Raw genomic sequence first — 17,500 nt, 5'->3', positions numbered from 1 at the left:
TTCTTTTCACCTCTAGGACGTTCCTTACAAACTCCTCCTTCAAGATGACTCCTACTCCATTTCTCTTCTTGTCAGCACCATAATAGTATAACTTAAAGCCTGCTCCTAAGCTTCTAGCCTTACTACCCTTCCACCTGGTCTCCTGGACACACAGTATATCCAGCTTCCTTCTCTGCATCGTGTCCATCAACTCTCTACCTTTTCCTGTCATAGTCCCAATATTCAAAGTCCCTACTCTCAGTCCCAGGCTCTTTCCTTTCCTCCTCTCTCTCTGCTTCCGAACACGCACTCCTCCTCTTCTTCTTCTTCTTGTTCTTCGACCCACAGTAGCCCGATTTCCATTAGTACCCTGTAGGTCATCAGTACCAATGGCGGTCGTTGTTAACCCGGTCCGCGACCCATCCGGTATGGTATAGTTATGGTTGACTCGCATGTTTGGTTTTGGCAAACGTTTTACGCCGGATGCCCCTCCTGACGCAACCCTCTGCATTTATCCGGGCTTGGGACCGGCACAGGGAGACACTGCTCCGTGCCCCCCCCCCCCCCCCCCCCAAAGGCAGGCTTGGAGAGACACGGGCCAGTGCCGCCCTGAGGCTGCATTACCCTCTCTTTCTTACATTTATTATAAAAATATGCTTATCTTCCTTTTAGCTCATCACACATGTCTTTATGATTTTCAGTCCATGCCTCAGCCGGCCTGAAGCTCCACTGATGCGCATGTGCGGATGCCTCTATCTAGCGGACATAAAATAAAGACAATCATTCAAATGTGAATGAGTCGGCGTGATGCTCCGGGATGTGTGGAGCTCAGGGAGCTCCACGAGTGAGGGAGTTAAGTTAGGGCGGGGGTGCAAGTAGGCTCTAGGATTCCCCGAGTCGGGGCGAGCGATGGGTTTAGAGGCGTATCGCATTGAAGATAATGGCCGCATATCCTTCTTGGACTTTTCTAAAGCCTTTGACTCGGTCGAACATCCATTTATCATAGCAACGCTCGAACATTTTGGATTTGGTTAAATATTCAGGAATGTGATCCGTGGGCTCTATGAGAATATTCATAGCTGTGTCACCCTGCCAAGCGGCACCACTCCGAGCTTCCATGTTGATGTGGGAATCCCCCAAGGTTGCCCCATCTCACCCTATTTATTTATAATTGCTACCGAAATGCTAGCCGTTTATGTTGAAAAGAGCAACGATATCCAAAAGTTAGACGTGCTGGGGACTGAAATTGTTATTAGCCTGCTGGCAGATGACACAACCTTAGTTTTGAAAAATGAACATCAAGTCCCAATAAGTGCCGAAAACAACCAAAACATTCTCCAAGGCTTCAGGATTGTCATTAAACTTAAAGAAATGCAAACTTCTTGCGCTGCATGACTCGCCACTAAAGGAAATCAGCGATGTTTCCATGAAATCAGAAATAAAATACTTGAGCATTTTCCTATCCAAGGACCAAACGTTAAATCAATCCAGGAACATTGAATCTAAACTGAATCAAAGTAAAGCTTAATTCTAATATATGGCTCCAGAGAGATTTATCAATATTAGGCCGGATATATTTGACTAAAATGGATGTGTTTATCCAGATGTATATACCCAGCGTATTCCAATGCTGCTCCAAATCAACTCGTAAAATCTGTTAACCAAATCAATTTCAACTTTATCTGGAGGAACAGACCACACCATCTAAGAAAAATCACATATGGTGAAAGAAACAAGTGAAGGAGGGCTGAAAGTGATAGAGTCGGACTGCTTGAATGGGACATTGAAGGTGAACTGGTTGAAATCCTGGATCAAACCTCATCGTTCTTTCTGGTATTGTACTCCAAACTACTTATTCAACAAAGTCGGCGGCCTGAGTCTTCTGCTTATCTCTGACTTGGATATCAACAAGATTCCTGTCAAATGTTCAGAGTTCCATAAACAAATATTATTATACTGGAAAATGATATACGTACACAATTTCTCACCACACAGTATAATAGTTTGGAACAATCGATATGTACTGCATGGCAACAAACCTCTGTTTTACAAGGAATGCTTTGAGAAAGGTATATGGTCGATAATTGACTTGATGGATGACACTGGCAGTCCTCTGGACAATGAGCAGTTCTGTACTACACACAGATTCAAGCCTCCCATATTAGAGTTGCTATAGTTACGAAACGCACTGCCTCGACAATTTGTATTCCTGACCAAAAATATAATGACGCACCGAACCGTACAACCACAGTTACCCCGACTATCACTCCAGGGAATCTCAATTGTGGACAGAAAGCGCGGCAACTCCTTTATTAGGAAATGTTTCACAGGAAACTTATTCCCTGGACGTCAAAAAAAAAAAAAAGGATATTTTAAATAAATTTGATGAGGAATCGATTGCCACGCTGCGAACCATGTATCTGACTCTACCCATACCCCCAAGGCAAAAGAGACCCACTTCAAAATTATGACTGACATCTACCCATCTAAGGAATTATCGAGGGTACGCTTTAATTTTGAAGATAATATTTGTACATTTTGTGAAGACAACATTGAAACCACTGACCATATATTTTTTCTCCTTCTCATTCCATCGTCACCAGTTTCCTTCTCAAAAGATGATATAACATTCTGTTTACTTATAAGCAACATAACAGATGAACTCTGTGTCAATGTTCTTTTAGGCCTGGCCAAGTTCTTCATTCACAAGAACAGAATGCAAAAATGCTCCCCAAATTTTAATGTCTTCATAAACGATTTTGAAATATAAAAAAAAAAAAAAAAAAATCCTTAAAACTTATGGAAAAATCCAAAAACTAAAAAATATAGTTACCCATGTCCGAGGTTCCTTTTTTTTTTGGTAAAAAAAAAAAAACAAAAAAAAAAAAACAACTTGATTACATGTTACATTCCCCTTGCAATTTTTTTTTTTTTTTTTCGTTTTAATTTCTTATTTGTCTATCTATTGATTTAATTACTTCCTTTTAATTTCTTTTTTTGTCTCGCACTGTAAATTTCTCACAAACCTGTAACACTATTAACTTCTCATTACATACAGAACAAATGTCCTGATGTCCGTTGCTTCCTCATCCCTGGTTGTTTCATTGACATTCAGTTCTACCTTGCTATGTTTATTTGTACATTTGTATATTTGGGTGTACTATTTATGTTCAATTAAAAACAGTTTGATGTCTGAGATTCCTTGTGAACCGCCAACTTAATTACATGTTATATTCCCCTCACAATTTTTTTTTTTCGTTTTTAATTTTATTTTTCTATCTATTTATTTAATTATATCCTTTTAATTTTCTTTTTTTGTCTAGCATTAAAAATTTCTCGCAAACCGTTAACACTATTAACTTCTGATTACTTACAGCACGAATGCGCTTATGCCCCCCCACCCATCCCGCTTTTTCCGTACGGAGGCAGACACTGAGATCGAAAGCAAATGGGTGTCATTGAAATGCAGTAACAGGGTGATAACAGCCGTGTTCGAAGTGTGTAGGGGCTTATAGTAGAGCAGAAGCACGTCACGCAATTCACCTGAGTTCGGAGGATCGGGAGTACCAGGGCCCATAGCGGAGAAGCGGAAGAGCGGAGTTATGTGTCTCTTCTCAAAGGCGGGGAAGCTGGGGGGCAGCAGGACCCCTTAGACCGGCTAATGTGAGCCTACTCCGGACAGATATCACCCGGAGTTATGACTGGAGCTCCCGGACCTCTGGGCACACACATATATGAATGAGTGGATGAGCTAATGTTGGTTTGGTTGTGGATACGTTTCGGCCAATGCTATCAGCACAGCTATGATTATCCCCAGAACGTTGAGAACGAGCTCCCGGAACTCCAGACATGCGTATATAAAAGAGTGGAATTAAGGTGTGTGTGTGTGTGTGTGTGTGTGTGTGTGTGTGTGTATACGTGTGGGACAGAAGTAATGTTGGGGACAGAAATTGTTATTAGCCTGCTGGCAGATGACACAACCTTAGTTTTGAAAAATGAACATCAAGTCCCAATAAGTGCTGAAAAAAACCAAAACATTCTCCAAGGCTTCAGGATTGTCATTAAACTTAAAGAAATGCAAACTTCTTGCGCTGCATGACTCGCCACTAAAGGAAATCAGCGATGTTTCTATGAAATCAGAAATAAAATACTTGAGCATTTTCCTATCCAAGGACCAAACGTTAAATCAATCCAGGAACATTGAATCTAAACTGAATCAAAGTAAAGCTTAATTCTAATATATGGCTCCAGAGAGATTTATCAATATTAGGCCGGATATATTTGACTAAAATGGATGTGTTTATCCAGATGTATATACCCAGCGTATTCCAATGCTGCTCCAAATCAACTCGTAAAATCTGTTAACCAAATCAATTTCAACTTTATCTGGAGGAACAGACCACACCATCTAAGAAAAATCACATATGGTGAAAGAAACAAGTGAAGGAGGGCTGAAAGTGATAGAGTCGGACTGCTTGAATGGGACATTGAAGGTGAACTGGTTGAAATCCTGGATCAAACCTCATCGTTCTTTCTGGTATTGTACTCCAAACTACTTATTCAACAAAGTCGGCGGCCTGAGTCTTCTGCTTATCTCTGACTTGGATATCAACAAGATTCCTGTCAAATGTTCAGAGTTCCATAAACAAATATTATTATACTGGAAAATGATATACGTACACAATTTCTCACCACACAGTATAATAGTTTGGAACAATCGATATGTACTGCATGGCAACAAACCTCTGTTTTACAAGGAATGCTTTGAGAAAGGTATATGGTCGATAATTGACTTGATGGATGACACTGGCAGTCCTCTGGACAATGAGCAGTTCTGTACTACACACAGATTCAAGCCTCCCATATTAGAGTTGCTAAAGTTACGAAACGCACTGCCTCGACAATTTGTATTCCTGACCAAAAATATAATGACGCACCGAACCGTACAACCACAGTTACCCCGACTATCACTCCAGGGAATCTCAATTGTGGACAGAAAGCGCGGCAACTCCTTTATTAGGAAATGTTTCACAGGAAACTTATTCCCTGGACGTCAAAAAAAAAAAAAAGGATATTTTAAATAAATTTGATGAGGAATCGATTGCCACGCTGCGAACTATGTATCTGACTCTACCCATACCCCCAAGGCAAAAGAGACCCACTTCAAAATTATGACTGACATCTACCCATCTAAGGAATTATCGAGGGTACGCTTTAATTTTGAAGATAATATTTGTACATTTTGTGAAGACAACATTGAAACCACTGACCATATATTTTTTCTCCTTCTCATTCCATCGTCACCAGTTTCCTTCTCAAAAGATGATATAACATTCTGTTTACTTATAAGCAACATAACAGATGAACTCTGTGTCAATGTTCTTTTAGGCCTGGCCAAGTTCTTCATTCACAAGAACAGAATGCAAAAATGCTCCCCAAATTTTAATGTCTTCATAAACGATTTTGAAATATAAAAAAAAAAAAAAAAAAATCCTTAAAACTTATGGAAAAATCCAAAAACTAAAAAATATAGTTACCCATGTCCGAGGTTCCTTTTTTTTTTGGTAAAAAAAAAAAAACAAAAAAAAAAAAACAACTTGATTACATGTTACATTCCCCTTGCAATTTTTTTTTTTTTTTTTCGTTTTAATTTCTTATTTGTCTATCTATTGATTTAATTACTTCCTTTTAATTTCTTTTTTTGTCTCGCACTGTAAATTTCTCACAAACCTGTAACACTATTAACTTCTCATTACATACAGAACAAATGTCCTGATGTCCGTTGCTTCCTCATCCCTGGTTGTTTCATTGACATTCAGTTCTACCTTGCTATGTTTATTTGTACATTTGTATATTTGGGTGTACTATTTATGTTCAATTAAAAACAGTTTGATGTCTGAGATTCCTTGTGAACCGCCAACTTAATTACATGTTATATTCCCCTCACAATTTTTTTTTTTCGTTTTTAATTTTATTTTTCTATCTATTTATTTAATTATATCCTTTTAATTTTCTTTTTTTGTCTAGCATTAAAAATTTCTCGCAAACCGTTAACACTATTAACTTCTGATTACTTACAGCACGAATGCGCTTATGCCCCCCCACCCATCCCGCTTTTTCCGTACGGAGGCAGACACTGAGATCGAAAGCAAATGGGTGTCATTGAAATGCAGTAACAGGGTGATAACAGCCGTGTTCGAAGTGTGTAGGGGCTTATAGTAGAGCAGAAGCACGTCACGCAATTCACCTGAGTTCGGAGGATCGGGAGTACCAGGGCCCATAGCGGAGAAGCGGAAGAGCGGAGTTATGTGTCTCTTCTCAAAGGCGGGGAAGCTGGGGGGCAGCAGGACCCCTTAGACCGGCTAATGTGAGCCTACTCCGGACAGATATCACCCGGAGTTATGACTGGAGCTCCCGGACCTCTGGGCACACACATATATGAATGAGTGGATGAGCTAATGTTGGTTTGGTTGTGGATACGTTTCGGCCAATGCTATCAGCACAGCTATGATTATCCCCAGAACGTTGAGAACGAGCTCCCGGAACTCCAGACATGCGTATATAAAAGAGTGGAATTAAGGTGTGTGTGTGTGTGTGTGTGTGTGTGTGTGTGTGTGTATACGTGTGGGACAGAAGTAATGTTGGGGACAGAAATTGTTATTAGCCTGCTGGCAGATGACACAACCTTAGTTTTGAAAAATGAACATCAAGTCCCAATAAGTGCTGAAAAAAACCAAAACATTCTCCAAGGCTTCAGGATTGTCATTAAACTTAAAGAAATGCAAACTTCTTGCGCTGCATGACTCGCCACTAAAGGAAATCAGCGATGTTTCTATGAAATCAGAAATAAAATACTTGAGCATTTTCCTATCCAAGGACCAAACGTTAAATCAATCCAGGAACATTGAATCTAAACTGAATCAAAGTAAAGCTTAATTCTAATATATGGCTCCAGAGAGATTTATCAATATTAGGCCGGATATATTTGACTAAAATGGATGTGTTTATCCAGATGTATATACCCAGCGTATTCCAATGCTGCTCCAAATCAACTCGTAAAATCTGTTAACCAAATCAATTTCAACTTTATCTGGAGGAACAGACCACACCATCTAAGAAAAATCACATATGGTGAAAGAAACAAGTGAAGGAGGGCTGAAAGTGATAGAGTCGGACTGCTTGAATGGGACATTGAAGGTGAACTGGTTGAAATCCTGGATCAAACCTCATCGTTCTTTCTGGTATTGTACTCCAAACTACTTATTCAACAAAGTCGGCGGCCTGAGTCTTCTGCTTATCTCTGACTTGGATATCAACAAGATTCCTGTCAAATGTTCAGAGTTCCATAAACAAATATTATTATACTGGAAAATGATATACGTACACAATTTCTCACCACACAGTATAATAGTTTGGAACAATCGATATGTACTGCATGGCAACAAACCTCTGTTTTACAAGGAATGCTTTGAGAAAGGTATATGGTCGATAATTGACTTGATGGATGACACTGGCAGTCCTCTGGACAATGAGCAGTTCTGTACTACACACAGATTCAAGCCTCCCATATTAGAGTTGCTAAAGTTACGAAACGCACTGCCTCGACAATTTGTATTCCTGACCAAAAATATAATGACGCACCGAACCGTACAACCACAGTTACCCCGACTATCACTCCAGGGAATCTCAATTGTGGACAGAAAGCGCGGCAACTCCTTTATTAGGAAATGTTTCACAGGAAACTTATTCCCTGGACGTCAAAAAAAAAAAAAAGGATATTTTAAATAAATTTGATGAGGAATCGATTGCCACGCTGCGAACCATGTATCTGACTCTACCCATACCCCCAAGGCAAAAGAGACCCACTTCAAAATTATGACTGACATCTACCCATCTAAGGAATTATCGAGGGTACGCTTTAATTTTGAAGATAATATTTGTACATTTTGTGAAGACAACATTGAAACCACTGACCATATATTTTTTCTCCTTCTCATTCCATCGTCACCAGTTTCCTTCTCAAAAGATGATATAACATTCTGTTTACTTATAAGCAACATAACAGATGAACTCTGTGTCAATGTTCTTTTAGGCCTGGCCAAGTTCTTCATTCACAAGAACAGAATGCAAAAATGCTCCCCAAATTTTAATGTCTTCATAAACGATTTTGAAATATAAAAAAAAAAAAAAAAAATCCTTAAAACTTATGGAAAAATCCAAAAACTAAAAAATATAGTTACCCATGTCCGAGGTTCCTTTTTTTTTTGGTAAAAAAAAAAAAACAAAAAAAAAAAAACAACTTGATTACATGTTACATTCCCCTTGCAATTTTTTTTTTTTTTTTTTCGTTTTAATTTCTTATTTGTCTATCTATTGATTTAATTACTTCCTTTTAATTTCTTTTTTTGTCTCGCACTGTAAATTTCTCACAAACCTGTAACACTATTAACTTCTCATTACATACAGAACAAATGTCCTGATGTCCGTTGCTTCCTCATCCCTGGTTGTTTCATTGACATTCAGTTCTACCTTGCTATGTTTATTTGTACATCTGTATATTTGGGTGTACTATTTATGTTCAATTAAAAACAGTTTGATGTCTGAGATTCCTTGTGAACCGCCAACTTAATTACATGTTATATTCCCCTCACAATTTTTTTTTTTCGTTTTTAATTTTATTTTTCTATCTATTTATTTAATTATATCCTTTTAATTTTCTTTTTTTGTCTAGCATTAAAAATTTCTCGCAAACCGTTAACACTATTAACTTCTGATTACTTACACCACGAATGCGCTTATGCCCCCCCACCCATCCCGCTTTTTCCGTACGGAGGCAGACACTGAGATCGAAAGCAAATGGGTGTCATTGAAATGCAGTAACAGGGTGATAACAGCCGTGTTCGAAGTGTGTAGGGGCTTATAGGAGAGCAGAAGCACGTCACGCAATTCACCTGAGTTCGGAGGATCGGGAGTACCAGGGCCCATAGCGGAGAAGCGGAAGAGCGGAGTTATGTGTCTCTTCTCAAAGGCCGGGAAGCTGGGGGGCAGCAGGACCCCTTAGAGCGGCTAATGTGAGCCTTCTCCGGACATAGATCACCCGGACTTATGACTGGAGCTCCCGGACCTCCGGGCACACACATATGTGAATGAGTGGATGAGCTAATGTCGGTTTGGTTGTGGATACGTTTCGGCCAATGCTATCAGCACAGCTATGATTATCCCCAGAACGTTGAGAACGAGCTCCCGGAACTCCAGACATGCGTATATAAAAGAGTGGAATTAAGGTGTGTGTGTGTGTGTGTGTGTGTGTGTGTGTGTGTATACGTGTGGGACAGAAGTAATGTTGGGGACAGAAATTGTTATTAGCCTGCTGGCAGATGACACAACCTTAGTTTTGAAAAATGAACATCAAGTCCCAATAAGTGCTGAAAAAAACCAAAACATTCTCCAAGGCTTCAGGATTGTCATTAAACTTAAAGAAATGCAAACTTCTTGCGCTGCATGACTCGCCACTAAAGGAAATCAGCGATGTTTCTATGAAATCAGAAATAAAATACTTGAGCATTTTCCTATCCAAGGACCAAACGTTAAATCAATCCAGGAACATTGAATCTAAACTGAATCAAAGTAAAGCTTAATTCTAATATATGGCTCCAGAGAGATTTATCAATATTAGGCCGGATATATTTGACTAAAATGGATGTGTTTATCCAGATGTATATACCCAGCGTATTCCAATGCTGCTCCAAATCAACTCGTAAAATCTGTTAACCAAATCAATTTCAACTTTATCTGGAGGAACAGACCACACCATCTAAGAAAAATCACATATGGTGAAAGAAACAAGTGAAGGAGGGCTGAAAGTGATAGAGTCGGACTGCTTGAATGGGACATTGAAGGTGAACTGGTTGAAATCCTGGATCAAACCTCATCGTTCTTTCTGGTATTGTACTCCAAACTACTTATTCAACAAAGTCGGCGGCCTGAGTCTTCTGCTTATCTCTGACTTGGATATCAACAAGATTCCTGTCAAATGTTCAGAGTTCCATAAACAAATATTATTATACTGGAAAATGATATACGTACACAATTTCTCACCACACAGTATAATAGTTTGGAACAATCGATATGTACTGCATGGCAACAAACCTCTGTTTTACAAGGAATGCTTTGAGAAAGGTATATGGTCGATAATTGACTTGATGGATGACACTGGCAGTCCTCTGGACAATGAGCAGTTCTGTACTACACACAGATTCAAGCCTCCCATATTAGAGTTGCTAAAGTTACGAAACGCACTGCCTCGACAATTTGTATTCCTGACCAAAAATATAATGACGCACCGAACCGTACAACCACAGTTACCCCGACTATCACTCCAGGGAATCTCAATTGTGGACAGAAAGCGCGGCAACTCCTTTATTAGGAAATGTTTCACAGGAAACTTATTCCCTGGACGTCAAAAAAAAAAAAAAGGATATTTTAAATAAATTTGATGAGGAATCGATTGCCACGCTGCGAACCATGTATCTGACTCTACCCATACCCCCAAGGCAAAAGAGACCCACTTCAAAATTATGACTGACATCTACCCATCTAAGGAATTATCGAGGGTACGCTTTAATTTTGAAGATAATATTTGTACATTTTGTGAAGACAACATTGAAACCACTGACCATATATTTTTTCTCCTTCTCATTCCATCGTCACCAGTTTCCTTCTCAAAAGATGATATAACATTCTGTTTACTTATAAGCAACATAACAGATGAACTCTGTGTCAATGTTCTTTTAGGCCTGGCCAAGTTCTTCATTCACAAGAACAGAATGCAAAAATGCTCCCCAAATTTTAATGTCTTCATAAACGATTTTGAAATATAAAAAAAAAAAAAAAAAAATCCTTAAAACTTATGGAAAAATCCAAAAACTAAAAAATATAGTTACCCATGTCCGAGGTTCCTTTTTTTTTTGGTAAAAAAAAAAAAACAAAAAAAAAAAAACAACTTGATTACATGTTACATTCCCCTTGCAATTTTTTTTTTTTTTTTTCGTTTTAATTTCTTATTTGTCTATCTATTGATTTAATTACTTCCTTTTAATTTCTTTTTTTGTCTCGCACTGTAAATTTCTCACAAACCTGTAACACTATTAACTTCTCATTACATACAGAACAAATGTCCTGATGTCCGTTGCTTCCTCATCCCTGGTTGTTTCATTGACATTCAGTTCTACCTTGCTATGTTTATTTGTACATTTGTATATTTGGGTGTACTATTTATGTTCAATTAAAAACAGTTTGATGTCTGAGATTCCTTGTGAACCGCCAACTTAATTACATGTTATATTCCCCTCACAATTTTTTTTTTTCGTTTTTAATTTTATTTTTCTATCTATTTATTTAATTATATCCTTTTAATTTTCTTTTTTTGTCTAGCATTAAAAATTTCTCGCAAACCGTTAACACTATTAACTTCTGATTACTTACAGCACGAATGCGCTTATGCCCCCCCACCCATCCCGCTTTTTCCGTACGGAGGCAGACACTGAGATCGAAAGCAAATGGGTGTCATTGAAATGCAGTAACAGGGTGATAACAGCCGTGTTCGAAGTGTGTAGGGGCTTATAGTAGAGCAGAAGCACGTCACGCAATTCACCTGAGTTCGGAGGATCGGGAGTACCAGGGCCCATAGCGGAGAAGCGGAAGAGCGGAGTTATGTGTCTCTTCTCAAAGGCGGGGAAGCTGGGGGGCAGCAGGACCCCTTAGACCGGCTAATGTGAGCCTACTCCGGACAGATATCACCCGGAGTTATGACTGGAGCTCCCGGACCTCTGGGCACACACATATATGAATGAGTGGATGAGCTAATGTTGGTTTGGTTGTGGATACGTTTCGGCCAATGCTATCAGCACAGCTATGATTATCCCCAGAACGTTGAGAACGAGCTCCCGGAACTCCAGACATGCGTATATAAAAGAGTGGAATTAAGGTGTGTGTGTGTGTGTGTGTGTGTGTGTGTGTGTGTGTATACGTGTGGGACAGAAGTAATGTTGGGGACAGAAATTGTTATTAGCCTGCTGGCAGATGACACAACCTTAGTTTTGAAAAATGAACATCAAGTCCCAATAAGTGCTGAAAAAAACCAAAACATTCTCCAAGGCTTCAGGATTGTCATTAAACTTAAAGAAATGCAAACTTCTTGCGCTGCATGACTCGCCACTAAAGGAAATCAGCGATGTTTCTATGAAATCAGAAATAAAATACTTGAGCATTTTCCTATCCAAGGACCAAACGTTAAATCAATCCAGGAACATTGAATCTAAACTGAATCAAAGTAAAGCTTAATTCTAATATATGGCTCCAGAGAGATTTATCAATATTAGGCCGGATATATTTGACTAAAATGGATGTGTTTATCCAGATGTATATACCCAGCGTATTCCAATGCTGCTCCAAATCAACTCGTAAAATCTGTTAACCAAATCAATTTCAACTTTATCTGGAGGAACAGACCACACCATCTAAGAAAAATCACATATGGTGAAAGAAACAAGTGAAGGAGGGCTGAAAGTGATAGAGTCGGACTGCTTGAATGGGACATTGAAGGTGAACTGGTTGAAATCCTGGATCAAACCTCATCGTTCTTTCTGGTATTGTACTCCAAACTACTTATTCAACAAAGTCGGCGGCCTGAGTCTTCTGCTTATCTCTGACTTGGATATCAACAAGATTCCTGTCAAATGTTCAGAGTTCCATAAACAAATATTATTATACTGGAAAATGATATACGTACACAATTTCTCACCACACAGTATAATAGTTTGGAACAATCGATATGTACTGCATGGCAACAAACCTCTGTTTTACAAGGAATGCTTTGAGAAAGGTATATGGTCGATAATTGACTTGATGGATGACACTGGCAGTCCTCTGGACAATGAGCAGTTCTGTACTACACACAGATTCAAGCCTCCCATATTAGAGTTGCTAAAGTTACGAAACGCACTGCCTCGACAATTTGTATTCCTGACCAAAAATATAATGACGCACCGAACCGTACAACCACAGTTACCCCGACTATCACTCCAGGGAATCTCAATTGTGGACAGAAAGCGCGGCAACTCCTTTATTAGGAAATGTTTCACAGGAAACTTATTCCCTGGACGTCAAAAAAAAAAAAAAGGATATTTTAAATAAATTTGATGAGGAATCGATTGCCACGCTGCGAACTATGTATCTGACTCTACCCATACCCCCAAGGCAAAAGAGACCCACTTCAAAATTATGACTGACATCTACCCATCTAAGGAATTATCGAGGGTACGCTTTAATTTTGAAGATAATATTTGTACATTTTGTGAAGACAACATTGAAACCACTGACCATATATTTTTTCTCCTTCTCATTCCATCGTCACCAGTTTCCTTCTCAAAAGATGATATAACATTCTGTTTACTTATAAGCAACATAACAGATGAACTCTGTGTCAATGTTCTTTTAGGCCTGGCCAAGTTCTTCATTCACAAGAACAGAATGCAAAAATGCTCCCCAAATTTTAATGTCTTCATAAACGATTTTGAAATATAAAAAAAAAAAAAAAAATCCTTAAAACTTATGGAAAAATCCGAAAACAAAAAAATATAGTTACCCATGTCCGAGGTTCCTTTTTTTTTTGGTAAAAAAAAAAAAAAAAACAAAAAAAACAACTTGATTACATGTTACATTCCCCTTGCAATTTTTTTTTTTTTTTTTCGTTTTAATTTCTTATTTGTCTATCTATTGATTTAATTACTTCCTTTTAATTTCTTTTTTTGTCTCGCACTGTAAATTTCTCACAAACCTGTAACACTATTAACTTCTCATTACATACAGAACAAATGTCCTGATGTTCGTTGCTTCCTCATCCCTGGTTGTTTCATTGACATTCAGTTCTACCTTGCTATGTTTATTTGTACATTTGTATATTTGGGTGTACTATTTATGTTCAATTAAAAACAGTTTGATGTCTGAGATTCCTTGTGAACCGCCAACTTAATTACATGTTATATTCCCCTCACAATTTTTTTTTTTCGTTTTTAATTTTATTTTTCTATCTATTTATTTAATTATATCCTTCTAATTTTCTTTTTTTGTCTAGCATTAAAAATTTCTCGCAAACCGTTAACACTATTAACTTCTGATTACTTACAGCACGAATGCGCTTATGCCCCCCCACCCATCCCGCTTTTTCCGTACGGAGGCAGACACTGAGATCGAAAGCAAATGGGTGTCATTGAAATGCAGTAACAGGGTGATAACAGCCGTGTTCGAAGTGTGTAGGGGCTTATAGGAGAGCAGAAGCACGTCACGCAATTCACCTGAGTTCGGAGGATCGGGAGTACCAGGGCCCATAGCGGAGAAGCGGAAGAGCGGAGTTATGTGTCTCTTCTCAAAGGCGGGGAAGCTGGGGGGCAGCAGGACCCCTTAGACCGGCTAAGGTGAGCCTACTCCGGACAGAGATCACCCGGAGTTATGACTGGAGCTCCCGGACCTCTGGGCACACACATATGTGAATGACTGGATGAGCTAATGTTGGTTTGGTTGTGGATACGTTTCGGCCAATGCTATCAGCACAGCGATGATGAGTTCAGGTGTGTCTGTGTGTGTTTGTGTGTTTGTGTGTGTGTGTGTGTGTGTGTGTGTGTGTGCGTGTGTTTTTGTGTGTGTGAGAGTTTGTTTTTGTGGGTTGGGGGGGGTTCCCGCGGACACGGAGTACCAGGGCCTGGAGCGGATGAGGTGAGGAGCGGAGGAGAGCAGAAGCCCGGACCGTGATTCGCTTGTGTCCAGCGGTTCGGGAGTTCCAGGGCCCGAAACGGAGGAGCGGAGGAGCGGAGGAGCGGAGGAGCGGAGGAGCGGAGGAGCGGAGGACAGCAAAACCCCTTTCTGCAATTCGCCTGAGTCCGGCGGATCGGTAGTACCTGGTTCCGCAGCGGATGAGCGGAGGAGTGGAGGAGATGTTTCTCTTCTCAGAGGCGGCGAGGGGGGGGGGGCAGGACCCCTTACCCTTATCCCCCCCGGACGTTTGAGTGGAGCTCCCGGACCTCCGGGCACGCACATGCGAATGACTGGATCACAGGGAGTGCCAGGGCCTGGAGCGGATGAGCAGAGGAGAGGCGGAGGGCAGAAGCCCGGCCCTGTTCAAGAGTTCCAGGGTCCAAAGCGGGGGAGCGAAGAAGCGGAGGAGGGGAGGAGAGCAGAAGAGCAAAAAACTGGCCCGGAATTCACCGAAGTCCCGCGGATCGGGAGTTCCAGGGCCCGGAGCGGAAGAGCGGAGGAGCGGAGGAGAGGAGGAGCGGAGCAAAGCTAAGCCCGTCTTAACAACAAGGAAATTACAGATGAGGCTATAATTTCTAATGAAAACTTTAAATTCTATAGCCACGTATACACTTCGACATTGTCAAAAAGCGATTGTGACTCCTTTCCATTAAATATTCCTCAATATATCCCAAAAATAAACAACAAACAATATATGTTTGTTTATATATGTTTATATATAAACAACAAAAAATATACAGTTTGATGTCTGAGATTCCTTGTGAATCGCCAACTTAATTACATGTCGTATTCCCCTTGCATTTTTTTTTTTTGGTTTTAATTTCATTTGTCTATCTATTTATCTAATTATTTCCTTTTAATTTCGTTTTTTGTCTAGCACTGTAAATTTCTCACAAACCTGTAACACTATTAACTTCTCATTACATACAGAACAAATGTCCTCATGTCCGTTGCTTCCTCATGCCTGGTTGTTTCATTGACATTCAGTTCTACCTTGCTATGTTTATTTGTACATTTGTATATTTGGGTGTACTATTTATGTTCAATTAAAAACAGTTTGATGTCTGAGATTCCCTGTGAACCGCCAACTTAATTACATGTTATATTCCCCTCACAATTTTTTTTTTTTCGTTTTTAATTTTATTTTTCTATCTATTTATTTAATTATATCCTTTTAATTTTCTTTTTTTGTCTAGCATTAAAAATTTCTCGCAAACCGTTAACACTATTAACTTCTGATTACTTACAGCACGAATGCGCTTATGCCCCCCCACCCCCCACCCCCCCGCTTTTTCCGTACGGTGGCAGACACTGAGATCGAAAGCAAATGGGTGTCATTGAAATGCAGTAACAGGGTGATAACAGCCGTGTTCGAAGTGTGTAGGGGCTTATAGTAGAGCAGAAGCACGTCACGCAATTCACCTGAGTTCGGAGGATCGGGAGTACCAGGGCCCATAGCGGAGAAGCGGAAGAGCGGAGTTATGTGTCTCTTCTCAAAGGCCGGGAAGCTGGGGGGCAGCAGGACCCCTTAGAGCGGCTAATGTGAGCCTTCTCCGGACATAGATCACCCGGACTTATGACTGGAGCTCCCGGACCTCTGGGCACACACATATGTGAATGAGTGGATGAGCTAATGTTGGTTTGGTTGTGGAAACGTTTCGGCCAATGCTATTAGCACAGCTATGATGAGTTCAGGTGTGTCTGTGTGTGTTTGTGTGTTTGTGTGTGTGTGTGTGTGTGTGTGTGTGCGTGTGTTTGTGTGTGTGTGAGAGTTTGTTTTTGTGGGTTGGGGGGGGTTCCCGCGGACACGGAGTACCAGGGCCTGGAGCGGATGAGGTGAGGAGCGGAGGAGAGCAGAAGCCCGGACCGTGATTCGCTTGTGTCCAGCGGTTCGGGAGTTCCAGGGCCCGAAACGGAGGAGCGGAGGAGCGGAGGACGGCAAAACCCCTTTCTGCAATTCGCCTGAGTCCGGCGGATCGGTAATACCTGGTTCCGCAGCGGAGGAGCGGAGGAGTGGAGGAGATGTTTCTCTTCTCAGAGGCGGCGAGGAGGGGGGGAGAGGGACAGGACCCCTTACCCTTACCCCCCCCGGACGTTTGAGTGGAGCTCCCGGACCTCCGGGCACGCACATGCGAATGACTGGATCACAGGGAGTGCCAGGGCCTGGAGCGGATGAGCAGAGGAGAGGCGGAGGGCAGAAGCCCGGCCCTGTTCAAGAGTTCCAGGGTCCAAAGCGGGGGAGCGAAGAAGCGGAGGAGGGGAGGAGAGCAGAAGAGCAAAAAAACTGGCCCGGAATTCACCGAAGTCCCGCGGATCGGGAGTTCCAGGGCCCGGGGCGGAAGAGCGGAGGAGAGGAGGAGCGGAGCAAAGCGGAAGCCCGTCTTAACAACAAGGAAATTACAGATGAGGCTATCATTTCCAATGAAAACTTTAAATTCTATAGCCACCTATACACTTCGACATTGTCAAAAAGCGATTGTGACTCCTTTCCATTAAATATTCCTCAATATATCCCAAAAATAAACAACAAACAATATATGTTTGTTTATATATGTTTATATATAAACAACAAAAAATATACAGTTTGATGTCTGAGATTCCTTGTGAATCGCCAACTTAATTACATGTCGTATTCCCCTTGCATTTTTTTTTTTCGGTTTTAATTTCATTGGTCTATCTATTTATTTAATTATTTCCTTTTAATTTCTTT

This window comes from Fistularia commersonii, unplaced genomic scaffold (assembly GCF_037954325.1).
Source record: "Fistularia commersonii isolate RoL2024-O1a breed Wild unplaced genomic scaffold, RoL_Fcom_v1.0 HiC_scaffold_58, whole genome shotgun sequence".
In the NCBI taxonomy this organism is placed as follows: Eukaryota; Metazoa; Chordata; class Actinopteri; order Syngnathiformes; family Fistulariidae; genus Fistularia; species Fistularia commersonii.
This window is presented reverse-complemented; position numbering follows the sequence as displayed.